This window comes from Aotus nancymaae, unplaced genomic scaffold (assembly GCF_030222135.1).
Source record: "Aotus nancymaae isolate 86718 unplaced genomic scaffold, 86718_ANA_hifiasm-v0.15.2.pri h1tg000007l, whole genome shotgun sequence".
Lineage (NCBI taxonomy): Eukaryota > Metazoa > Chordata > Mammalia > Primates > Aotidae > Aotus > Aotus nancymaae.
In genome coordinates this window covers 48,434,111-48,446,862 of record NW_026988418.1, presented here as the reverse complement: position 1 = coordinate 48,446,862, position 12,752 = coordinate 48,434,111, and positions in this window count along the sequence as shown.

Sequence of the window (12,752 nt, the reverse complement as noted above, 5' to 3'; positions counted from 1 at the left end):
TCCTGCCCATAATGGGGCAGTTAATGAGCTGAGTATGGTCATGTCTTATTATGAACTTCAAGAGTCAGGGGCTTCCCCAGTGATTTTAATAGCAGCCTGTCCTTTCTATTTGTTTAAGCCAACTTTATTTTTGGAGATAGCACAAAAGTGAATTTTAGCCCTGGCTTTACCCAAAAGGCCACATATTCCAGATAGTAGAGAAGGCTGAATTAGTGGGATATGTATTAGTGAGATTTTACACCATTGAGGTGTTGCAGGGTACTTTGTGAATATGGCCATAATCAGTTTTCATCTGCAAAATAAGCCTCCATTCATTTGGGATCCCTTTTTCCTCACGCTTCGGTCCTTGTTCAAAGCCCAGCTTCTATACTTGCTTGTACAATTCTGGACTCATGTCTGGGGGCAAGCTTACCCTTCCTCCCCTCTATAACTTCCCATTCCTTCTTCCTTGCCCAGGGTCCATTTCAGCAGAAATTCCATGTACCAAGAAGCCACAAGCCACTGGGAAACAGTCCTTTCTTTTGTTTAGAGCGTAACAATATGGGGTTAGGCCCAAGGAACCACTGATCAGCAAATCAACCCAAAACTTCTAAGATGTTTCTTACCCACCATTACAAGGGGATGTTGTAGTTCTTTCCACCTGTTAGATGACTTAGATTAAAACTTTCAGATCCTGGGTACAGGTAGAGTCTTTGGGACCAACAAGAAGGGGGATCGAAATACACATACCAAGGGGAGCCAGCTACCAGCTGTAGCTCATCTCACTTCTTAAGTGTGTCCTCACCCAACTGTGAAATGACCTAATTGTGTACAGACAACAGCAATTGTACAGGAAATAATACAGTAATGAAAATATCCAAACCAAATTGGAAAAGCAAAGCAAGAAGAAGCCAGAAAACATTAGATCATTCGAATTGCAGCCTGGCCAAGACAGTATCTGGGCGTGCATCCTCCGTCCTGCTTTTGTTCACATACCATCTCTAATGCCTCTGCATTTCTAGAATAAACCCTTTGGGTGACTGCACTCTAAGGAATAGGGTTTCTTTCAGTGTCCCTTCAGAAGGGGCAGGGACTTCCCCATTGCAATACTTCAATAGGCTTCCAGAGCAAAAAGGGACCTTTTCACTCTGAAGGGGTGGGTAGAGGAGTGATGTACCTTTGGCAGCATACGTACTTTAATTGTGTGACCAAGGCAGATCATGCTTACTTTGTGCTTATTTTCCTTCCTCACTGGGTCATTTCTGGTAGGGGTGTTTCCACTCCTCTCCCACTCCCTATCATAAAGCTGTTCAAGTCGGCCTGAGAGTCTGAGGAATAATGCAATCTCTCCTGGCACAATCTTACTTCTGTTTTTCTACTGAGCAGCCTCCTTTCCCTTCTATGGGAAAATCACTCCTGTACAGGCTCTAGATTCAGAAGCAGGATCTAGACAGGACAGGTGACCTCTTCAAGCTTTAGATCCCTCCTGTGGTAAGCAAGAATAATAGTATTATTAATAGTATATTAATGTTAATATTATGACTATATAATAATATAATAATAATTCTGCCTTTGGGGTTTGTGAGATAGTTGAGATAGTGTTATAGAGAGCTGCTCAGAGCACCTGACACTAAGTGAGTATTCCAGAAATGGTAGGCTTTCTTATCACCACTTGGCTGTCCAACCTCCTATTTGCCACTTCAGTGGGCCATCAGATACCTCAGCACAGATTCAGCAAGGAGGCAGCCAAGGAGCATTTCTGGCAATAATAAGTTTCACTGGATTTATGATAGTGAAACAAAGAATGGCATTTCCCCAGTGAAATTCCTTCTCACCTTCAGCTAGTGAGGGCTGGACCTTTTACTATAGGATAAAGGGCAAGCCCCTGCACAATCCCAATTGCCTAGTTGCTTGAGAATTTCTTCATGTCAGTGCATCTCCGTTTGTCAGGATATATGAAGCCTTTAAAAACTGGGGCTCTAGGGCCATGTGAGGTGGCTCATGCCTATAATACCAGCACTTTGGGAGTCCAAGGCAGGCGGATCACCTGAGGTCTGGAGTTCCAGACCAGCCTGACCAACTGTAAAGAATCCACCGTCCCCCCCACGCCCCCGTCTCTACTAAAAATACAAAATTAGCCCGGCGTAGCGGCACCTGCCTGCAATCCCAGGTACTCAGGGGACTGAGGTAGGAGAATTGTTTGAACCTGGAAAGTGAAAGTTGCAGTGAGCCGAGATCGCGCCATTGCACTCCAGCCCGGACAAGAAGAACGAAACTCCGTCTCAAAATAAAATAAGATATAAAATAAAATAAAAAATAGCTGGGGCTCTGGGAGGAGGGAGAGTCAGAGGGGAGAACCAAGGACCACGGACAGACAAACCCGCCTTCCTGCAACAGCCAGGGAAGAGAGTGCCTCTGAAGCCAGCCCTTCCTGAAGCTGCACCCAGGCACTGCCCTGGAAGGAAGCATAACACCGGGTTTCAGGTAAGTGATCCTGGGCACAGATAGTTCCACAGTTCCCTAGGGGCGAGGAGCCACGGGCGGTAGAGTGAAACAAAATTTTTTAAAGTGCTGGATTCAAATGTCTGCACTCTCCCTTCCTAGCCTGTGGGCGTGGGCCAGGTGCTGGCGTTCCTGAGGCTGGAGGGTTTCATTTGTAAAATGTGTCTGACAGCAATACCACCTCGGAGGGTCGCCTGGAGGGTAACCTGGGGCGGCGACGCCCCCCAGCCGGGCGTGAGGAGGAAGCCCACAGGGACCGCAGGGATGGAATTTCCCCGGGTCCTCGCGCTGGAGTGGCTGAGCGGAGAGGGGCACCCCCTGTCCCCGTAGCCTCATGCGGTCGGTCCTGAGGGACGGGTCGCGCCCGTCCTCTGGCGGGGACCTGACCTGAGCGGCTCTCGGGTTCCACAAAGCCAGGTCATGGCCCCCAGGTCTCCGTGTGCGTCAAGAGCCAGCGGCAAGACTCCCCGGCTGGGGCTGGCGCTCAAGCCTCGGGTCATGGCCATTGTCTCGCAGGAGGCCCGCTCCGGGCTGGCGGCGCAGTCACCGAATTAGGGCCCCAGTTAATTGCAAGTAGTGCAACCCAGTTTTTGATGTTCTAAATGATTACCTTACAAAGAAGAAAAAAAGAATAGAAAGATTTAAGGAAAGGAAAGGGAAAGAACCCAAGTTTATGTCTGTTGTTTGTTGCCATGGGATCCAGGTCAGCTGTATACATATGCAGCTCCTTTTTATTTAAAACAAACAACAACAAAACAAAACAACCTTGCAAGCTGTGTACTGCAGTGAACAAAGATTACACCGTGTTTGTGTTTCAGATGTTGCTATGGAAATACATATGGTTTTATTTGGTGGAAATTTGCCGGGAAATAGAAGGAAGTCATATGTATGAATGACAAACATGAAGTTTGAGAAAATGAACCTCCAAACAAATAGTGGAATCGAGAGGGCTCTTGACAATAACTTAAAATTCGGAACACCAATGCCTGAATGCCTCTCAGCCTGGCTGGGTATGCCTGGGCCCTAAGGAACGAGGCAGGGGTATTTGAGTCAAAAAGTAGAGGGTTTAATTCAGTTCTGCCACCCGGTGGACTTGGGCCAGTTACTGGGCCGTCGTCGACCTTTCCTCTTCTCTGAAATAGGAAATGAAAATCCCTACTGTGCATCGTTGTTAAGAGGGAAACAAGATGGCAGGTATTGAGCATTGTACACAGTAAGTGCTTAATAAATGGTTATTGAGTGATGCAGCAGTCCCAATTATGTGCCAAGAATTTGGGCTCATTTAGCAAATGGTCTAAAAATGTTCAGAAAGGTGCTCTGGCCTGACCAGAGGACAACACTCTGCCAAGATTGGCCTGCAATTTGAGCCTTGAGACTTGGAGCACTTTGGGGAAGCTGAGTATATTCAGTGCTGGCCAGACTTGGTTGTGTAGACAGTTGTCATCACACTGGACGATACAGAAAAGCACAGACTCTCAGTTGTCAAGGGAACTGCAGGTCATCCACGCCAAACAATGAGGATGCAGAGTTAATGAGATGAAGTTGGTGATATGCCAGGTGCAGCACTGTGGCCTCTCAGCTTCAGGCTCCGAGATCCTCCCACTCCATGTGGCCAGCAGCAGGCTAGCCTTCCCATGCTCCAGCAGCTTTAGGAGGACCATGTTTAAAGTGCTTACACTCCGAATGAATACTTTTGGAAGACTGGATAATTATTATAATTGTAACATTTTAGTTTTCAAGTTAATTTATGAAATCTGCCAGGGAAGCACTCTGCACACACCTTTGTGCGTTTTGACTTGCATTTTCAAAGATCTACAGCCCTGTTGGAATGCTGTCTGTGCATCCCACCCCCCAGCCCCAATATACCCACCAGAGGTTGGCAAAACACACTCTGAGAGCTTGTGCCCACCCTAATGAAGTTGCTGGACCTTTCTGTGCCCCCATTTTCTGATCTGGAAAATGAAGATGTCAAACTAGGTGACTTCTGAGGTCCTTCTAGCCCCAACTGGCTGTGACTGTACTGTCATTCATCTATCTTGAGTAGAATACAAAAGGTCTTTTTCAGTGTTCTAGACCATCAGTGTTCTATCCTACATTAAGAAACAATGAGGGAAAAAGTCTGCATCCTCCCTCAACAGGGCATTCTAGTTTCTCTAAGCTGCTTGATGCGTCTTCAGTAATAAGCATAAAAACTATCCCAGCTCACCCATGTTTTTCCTGGGCATGCCTTCCCTCCTTGCTCCAGCCTGGAGACTCCACAATTGGGCCAAATGTCTCTCACCTGCAAGGGCATATGTAGTCCTGACTGAATGGGCTTCTGTCTTTGCTTCTGCTTTTTCTCCACCCTCATTGTGACTCAAGCCACTCTTTAAAAACTAATAAAGAGTGAAAAGGCAGGGTGTGTGGTTGGGGGGACCCAAGCAGTGTTGTTTTTAAACTTTCTTTTTAAACTGCAAGCCACATAACTTTGTCACTGTTCTTTGTATACCTCAGTGGAAGTCGTTTGGTTATTTTCCTGGCAAAATGGTCAAAGTGTGTGTTTAGATGGGAAATATATAGGTAAATCAACTCTCTCTGTATATATATGTGTGTGTGTGTGTGTGTGTGTGTGTGTGTGTGTGTGTATCTATGTATACTACGGTCTTAAAATTGAAAAAATACATCTGGCATAAATGGTTATGGTACCAGTCACCTCCCTAGTGCAATGGACATTGCCTCTCACATTTAAGACATTAGCATGATTAGTTGGCAAATGATATTAATTATGTGTCTAATGATAGAATTACTAATGACTTTCAAAGACCATAACTTTTCCTCTTTCTACTTGGCTCAACGTGGCTCTGCTCTCAGCTCTGCCATTAACCAGCTATGTGACCTTAGCCCTTTCTGGACCTAGGTCTCCTCATCTGAAAAAGCAAAGGACAGCCTTGGGCCATCTCTCAGATGCCTTCTGTAATAGCCATCTTGGGTTCTGCCACCCTCTAGCCTGGAGAGGTTATCTGCTGCCAGCTACTGTTGACTCTTGGAACTTCTGTTCACAAGAGGCTGATCCTCAGGCTCAAACGAGCTCTCAAAATCTTTGCACTCTAAACTGTTATTTCAGGAATGAAAACTGAAGCTTTTGCTCAGTCTTGGTTTCAAAACTCCAGAATCAGGAAGAATCTCCTTCCATTTAAAGACTAATTCAAGAACTCTAGCCCTTCCCAGGGTAGGCAGGTCATATTTCCTGGGTGTTTGCTCTGTCAGCTGATGTTTGCTTATCTCCTGTTCACTCATTTGAGGTTAACATTCCATTGCTTTGCCCTCTTCAGATTCCTGCCAGTTCAGCTTGTATGCCCCAGTGAAAGCCTTCTCTATGAGTATTTCTCATCTCTGCTCTCTTTTTGGAGAAGTTTCCAGGAAGGAATGTGATATAATTGCATGCAATACAGCCGAACAGTGTGTAGTTATCCAGGAGTAGCCTCCTGGCTCAGAGAAACAGCAGCCCCTGGTGACAGGGACTGAGAGTTGGCTCTGGCCATGACAGATGCTCTATCCCTGCCTTGCTGGGAGAGGATGTGGTCTCCCTGCACCCTCTCCTCTTGACTGCAGTGGATATAAAACACCTTTTAATAGATGCCATATTGAAAAGTCACTAAAAAGTAACATGCCTTATTCAGCACTCTGCTCCAGAGAAAATTGTTATAAAGCATTTAAGTGAAAAATTCTTTCTGGACTTGATAAGGTTTGTTTTCAACCTGCCCCACAAACTCTTTTCTTTTCCTATGCTTATTCTTTCTACCTTTTCCTGCCTGCCACAAGAAAGGTGAAAGCCAGGGGATGATTTTTCTTTTTTTTAATATTCTTGGTTTTCCCTAACTTTTTGCTGCTAGAAGAACTGAATAACTGAATGAAACCAATTTGAAGGGATGTCTGGCAGCCACCATAATTACCTGTTACAGGTTGGCAGGTAAATAGAGAAGAGGTCTTTTAGGGTCCGCATGAGGAGAAGGCCCATGTTGGGGGTACGGATGCAATGGGCCAAAGAACAATATATTTCTGGTAAAACAGAGCCTGTGGTGCCATGAGACACATCCTTTGCCTCCCCCCTCTCCTGCTGGACCCAGTGCAGGCAGCATGTGGTGCTTGGGAAAGGCCCTTCTGGAAGGGTGAACCACAGGAATGCAGCTCTGCCTGTTGCCTGATGAGCCAATCAGAGCACTGACGATTGGCCCCCACATGGATGTACAGATTGGTTCTGCTATGTAACAGCTCATATCTGGAAATAGGTATTCTTGTCTGTGCCAGGCTAGGGATGGGGTGAGGTTGGGAACCCACGTGAAGGTCTGGGATTTCAAATTCATAAGCAGGCCACTAGGTTGGACAATGTGTCCAACTTCACTCTGTTGGTATTTTGTTCCTGCCCCATGTGTTATGACTTCTTCCCCAAACTGATATTTTCTCCTAAGTCTCAGGGCACAAGAAAGCAAACAAACAGATGGAATACATTAGCCACATCTTTTTTCTTTGCTGATATTGGTTAAAGCTGCTTTGCTCTTTACTTGGAAGTAATTTTGACTCTACTTTTAAAGTAACATTTGCCAAGGGAATGCAAACCAGTGCTTTGTCATGATTCCTCATGATTGGGGAATTTGAGATTTCAGTTCTGGGCTGAGTGGATGAGGCCTCAGAAAGCATGTCTTATTGAGCTGTGGCCACAGAGATGCTGATCAGAATGGAAGGCTGTGCTACTTCCCTCCCTCACTCTGATGTAACTTTCTACACAAACCTCAGCACGGGGCTGCTGGTTTTCATCATTAGATACATTTGGAGGTGAATTTTGGCTACATGTGGACTCTTTAAGGCATTTACAAAACAGTTTAAAGAAATTCAAAGGTTGTGAGGGCAAGATTGAGAGAAGGTGGGTATGACATGTAAGACCTCAGGCCAGCTGGGCTCGTCCACAGCAGCAAGGGCCTTCACTTATCCAAAGATGTTGTTAAGGATCAACGGAAGGTCAATGACATGGGTGAATCTCACAGGCGTGAGGGTGAGTGAAATATGCTAGATAAAAGAGTGTATGTAGCAAGATTCTTTTCATAAAAACAACATGAACAGGACTGGGAGCAGTGGCTTACACCTGTAATGCCAGCACTTTGGGAGGCCAGGGCAAGAGGATCACTTAAGCCCAGGAGTCCCAGGAGTTGGAGGTTACAATGAGCTATGATTTTGCCACTGTGATCCAGCCTGGGCAACAGAGCAAAATCCTGTCTCTAAAAAACAAACATAAAAACAAACCACCACAACAACAACATAACTACAGGAACAGGAAAAACTAATTTAATCTGTTAAGTCAGGAAAGTAGTTACCATTGGTGATGGTGAGTAATCTCTGGAATAAAGAATGAGAGAGACTTGGCTGGGCACAGTGGCTCATGCTAGTAATCCCAACACTTTGGGAGGCCGAGGCGGGTGGATCACAAGGTCAAGAGATCGAGACCATCCTGGCCAACATGGTGAAACCCCGTCTTTACTAAAAATACAAAAGTTAGCTGGGCGTGGTGGCGCACGCCTGTAATCCCAACTACTCGGGAGACTGAGGCAGGAGAATTGCTTGAACCCAGGAGGTGGATGTTGCAGTGAGCCGAGATCGTGCCACTGAACTCCAGCCTGGCACCTGGCAACAAAGAGAGACTCTGTCTCAAAAAAAAAAAAAAAAAAGAGAGAGCCTTTTTGGAAACTAGTACTGCTGGTAATGTTTCTTCTTCAAGGTCCTGGTTATAGGGGTGTGTTCAGTTTGTGAAAATGTATCCAGCTGTACATTTATAATATATTCACTTTCTGTATGTATATTTCAATAAAAACATAATTTATGTTTTGAACTGTAAATTATGTTTTTGTTGAAACATACAGAAAGTGAATATACTGTAAGTGTGCAGCTGGATTTATTTATGTAAATTATGTTTACTGAGAGGCAGGTCTATGTACATTGACATGTAACTATCTCCAAGATATAGAGTTAAATGGGAAATGCAAGAAACCAGAACAGTATGTATAGTATGCTATTATTTGTATGAGTCATATGTTATACATATTATAAATATATGACTCATACAAATAATGTAATTGTATATGCATAGAACATCTTTGGAAGGACACTAGGAAGAGTGGTTGCCCCTGGGGTACCTGGAGATGGAGGTAGGAGGAGAACTTGCTTTTTTTCTGTGCCTTTTGAATTTTGTATTATGTGCTCAAATATTTTACTCAATAAAATTATTCATTAGAAATTAATAAGGAAGACATTATGCTAAGTGTAACAAACCAGTCACCAATCACAAAAGTACAAATACTATATTATTCCACTTCTGTGAGGAACCTACAGTGCTCAAATTTATAAAGACAGGAAATAAGATGGTGGTTGCCAGGGGCTTGAAGCGGGGAGCATGGGAGTTAATGTTTAATGGGTGCTGAGTTTCAGTTTGGGATGATGAAAACATTCTGAAGCTGGACGGTGGCGATGGTTGCACAACAGTATGAATATATTTGATGCCACTAAGCTGTATACTTAAAAATGGTTAAAAAGATAAATTTTATGTTGTGTATATTTTGCCACAAAATATTTTAATATGTGAATTAAGACTAAACAGCCACTTTAAGATTAGTGTAAATTTATGCATTGGCTCTACCACTTGCGAAGTGCATTTTAACCTCCCCATGTCTCCGTTTCTTTGTTTCCTTATCTGGAAAGTCGGGTAGTACTAGTACCACTTTAAGGGACTGTTGTAAGAATTAAATGAAAAACGACATGTAAAATGCTTAGAATAGTCCTTGGAACCTAAGTGCTTAAGAAATATCATTATTGTTTTTTGTCATACGTTGTGAAAAAGAAAAGCAATATACAGAATTCTCTCGGTAATACCATCCCCTTTATACTTTGCAGGGAGAACATATGCATATGTGTGCACGTGCAGGCACCTAATGTGCTCACTCACACGTCCATCGTGTATTGATCAAATACTGTGTGCTGGACATTGTGCTAAGGGTTGGGCAGACACTGGTGGTAAGCACAGAGTGTCGGGGTGCAGAGTGGTGATGGTGGTGGGTTTATTTAAATGGGGAGGTCACAGAAGACCTCTCTGAGTAGGTGACAATTCCAAGAAAGTTGTAGCAGCCATGAAGGAGCCATGCAAAGAGGAGAAGAGCTTCCCAGACAAAGGCGGTGTCATGATGCGAGATCCTGAGGTGGAAAGCCTCTTATGGGTGAGTAGGAAAGAGAGGATTGTAAGAGGAGGTTGGAATATACATAGGCAATTCTAGAAAGATGGAGAAGAAACTATTAATAGTGGTTTCCGCAGAGAAGTGATATTCAGAGTGGTGTGGGAAGGAGGATGTGGAGTGGAGAAAAGGAATTTTACTTTTCACCTCGTTCTCTTATTCACTGTTTGAATTATTTACCATAAGCATGTATTTTGTCATCAGAAAAAAAGGCTGGTTAATAAAAAATTGAGGAATCTTAATGATTAATAGTAAGGAATCTAATAAACTTTCCTTCATTCAAGAATCACCTCATCTCAACTCTCCAGTTACTTTTCTTGAAGCGAGAGTGTAATGCCATTTATATCTGCTCATTGGTCTGAAAGTAGGGCAGACGTTACCTTCTCTTATGGATTCAGTAATCTTTTTCTTTGAGTCAGTAATGGCTTCTTCTAATTCCCTTCCGTGAAACTCCTGAACCGTCTCTTCCACTAGGACTATTTTTAATCTTTTTGTTAAGGGCTTTCAAATTCATGTAAGATTCTTACTTTGTGGTCACTGCAATAACAGACATACACAGAAGCAGCTACTCAGCCTTTTCAGTTGGAGAATGGGGACAAGGGATGGGATCGAGCGGGACTGAGGTCAAGGGAAGAACTAAAGCACTGTCCCTTGAAATGCATTCTGGAGGCTCCATCGGGCTGGGTGCTTTACTTCTCTGGATCTTTCCGGTGGTCCCCAGAGTCTTGCTTGGGCAAGTTAGGGTTTCTCCATAGAGTGTTCTGAAAGGGAGAGAAAGTTTTTCCTTGTCCAGATGGAATCCCGGCAGTGGTTAAGATTGCTTAGACTCATACCCATGAATCAAGGCAATGGATGATGTCCATTAGGACAGATCTCAAAACCAGCTCTGAGGCAAGGTGCAGTGTGAGCAGGGGGAGAGTGGGCTAGAAGTCTCCTGGCATTTTCAATCCTCTAAAGTGAGCTGCAGTGAGAAAGGAGGAAAACTGAGCATCTGCTCTGTCTATGGCCTGCCTCGCCGAGAATTTCATTGCCTACACGGCAGCAGGAGAAATAAGGTGAATAACACCAATTTGAAACCCCATGCTGGGCTATTTAAATGCCCAGCCCATACTCCAAATGTCTCTCCTGCATCCCCTTTGTTAATTCCCTGGACATTTTTATAACTGTTTCCAACCAGAAGAAGTACATGAATTGAAACTTTGGCATCAGGCCAGATGTGCCACTGGGGTTTCTTCTCTGCCAAGCTGCCCCTCCTGCTGTGTGTGTGCAGTGTCTGAAGGCCTCCCATCTGGACAACTCACACATGGCACTGGACATTTTCCTTTCACGTTTATTCCAAGCAGTCCTATTCCAGGAAGACTTCATCTCCCCCTCACCACTTAGTGTTTAGACAACTCACTCTTTGCCAACAATGAGCAATCATATGAACAATAAACTAGTATTTACTGAGCACTTATTATGTGTCAGTAAATACTGACTAACTACTTTAGTAAATAACTATTTTAGTAAATAAGTCTAACTACTTCATGTGGATAAACTCACTCCTCATCCAATTCTCTGAAGAAGGTATGGTTATTGTCTCTGTTTACAGATGAGGAAACTGAGGCACAGAGAGGATACTCTCATGGCTTTTCCCTTTTGCCAGTGGTCCCTGCCCTCTGAGCGAGCCAGCTAGTCTGTGTGTTTAGCCAGCCGCTGCCACAGGAGCCCGGCTCTCCATGAATGATTGCTCCTGGATCTCCCGAACTTCTCATCTACTTTCACATCCTGAGCAAAAAATGCATCCCAAGATTTCTCTGGCCAGCTCCATCTGTGAAGCATGTGGGCCGATGTTTGAATAAGAATGACTAAAGGGGGAAGAGGTTTTATGAACTTCAGACTGTGAACTCAAGGAAGAGAGTGAGTCAGGCCTCCACATTCCTGAAATACTTTCGGGAGGCTCAGTGACCTCAGACAATAAGAACCTGAGGCAGAACGTCCTTGGGAGGCCCCCAGCCAGGAAGAACGTGAGGGCAGATGCTGCTTTCTGTGGGTTCCATGCACGGTGTATGGGTTGAAGGAAACCACTAGCCAGAGGCTCAGGCCTACCAAGAGCGCCGCTTTGGTTTTGCCCAGGCTGACTCTCCTGCCTGGAATGCTTGACACAAGCCCTTGTGAGCTTATCCTCCCAGACTCAGCTCATGTGTCACCTCCTCTGTCTGTTCCTAGTAGAAGAGGCTCTGTGGTCAGGACTCCATAGGGAATTGTGCGTGCTTCTCTCCCTCCTAAACTCTCTAGAAAAACATTGCTTTCAACATATGGGCCCAGTACAGTCTTCATACCTCCTGAGGCTGGCAACAGCTCCAAGGTTGAGGAACGAGCCCTGTCCCAGGGGTGGCAGATGTGGGTGCTAGTTCCGTCTCGGGCCTGGGCCATGTAACCTCCCACACCTCAGATTCTTCCCGGTTAAAATGATTTGTTTTCATCTACCTCTCCCATAGTCGGTGACCTCCTGAGGCACAGAGGCTTTTAACCCAGGCACTATTTTTAGAGCGGATAGGCACATAGCTATTCAATAAGTTTAAATCATTACAAATCTTTCTCCCCAGCTTCTATCTCTGTCCATCTCTTTCCTCACCAAGTTTAAACCCATGATTGGCATGAGGTGCAACCATCCACAAAGGGAAAGTATCATCCACTAATTTTTTTAAAGGTGCTTTCTGTGTTTCTTGTATGCGCATGCGTGCATGACTGTGTATGTGTGTGTGTGCATGTGTGTGTATGTGTGTGTGTATGTACAGAGCAAACAAGAGGCTGCACTAGGCTGAGTTAATCACAGGGGTGAATTGTAGAGAACGACTCTCACCCAGGACGAACATGTTACCTCAGGAATTCTTCCATGATCTTTGAGCAGGGAAGGAGTGAAAGGTAGCTGGGGCCCAGTCTATGGGATGAAAAGCTGAAAGAACAAATTCACAGTCAAGTAAATCCTCCAATAGCTGCACCACTTTCCAGAAGAAACAAGTGAAGGGTGAGTAA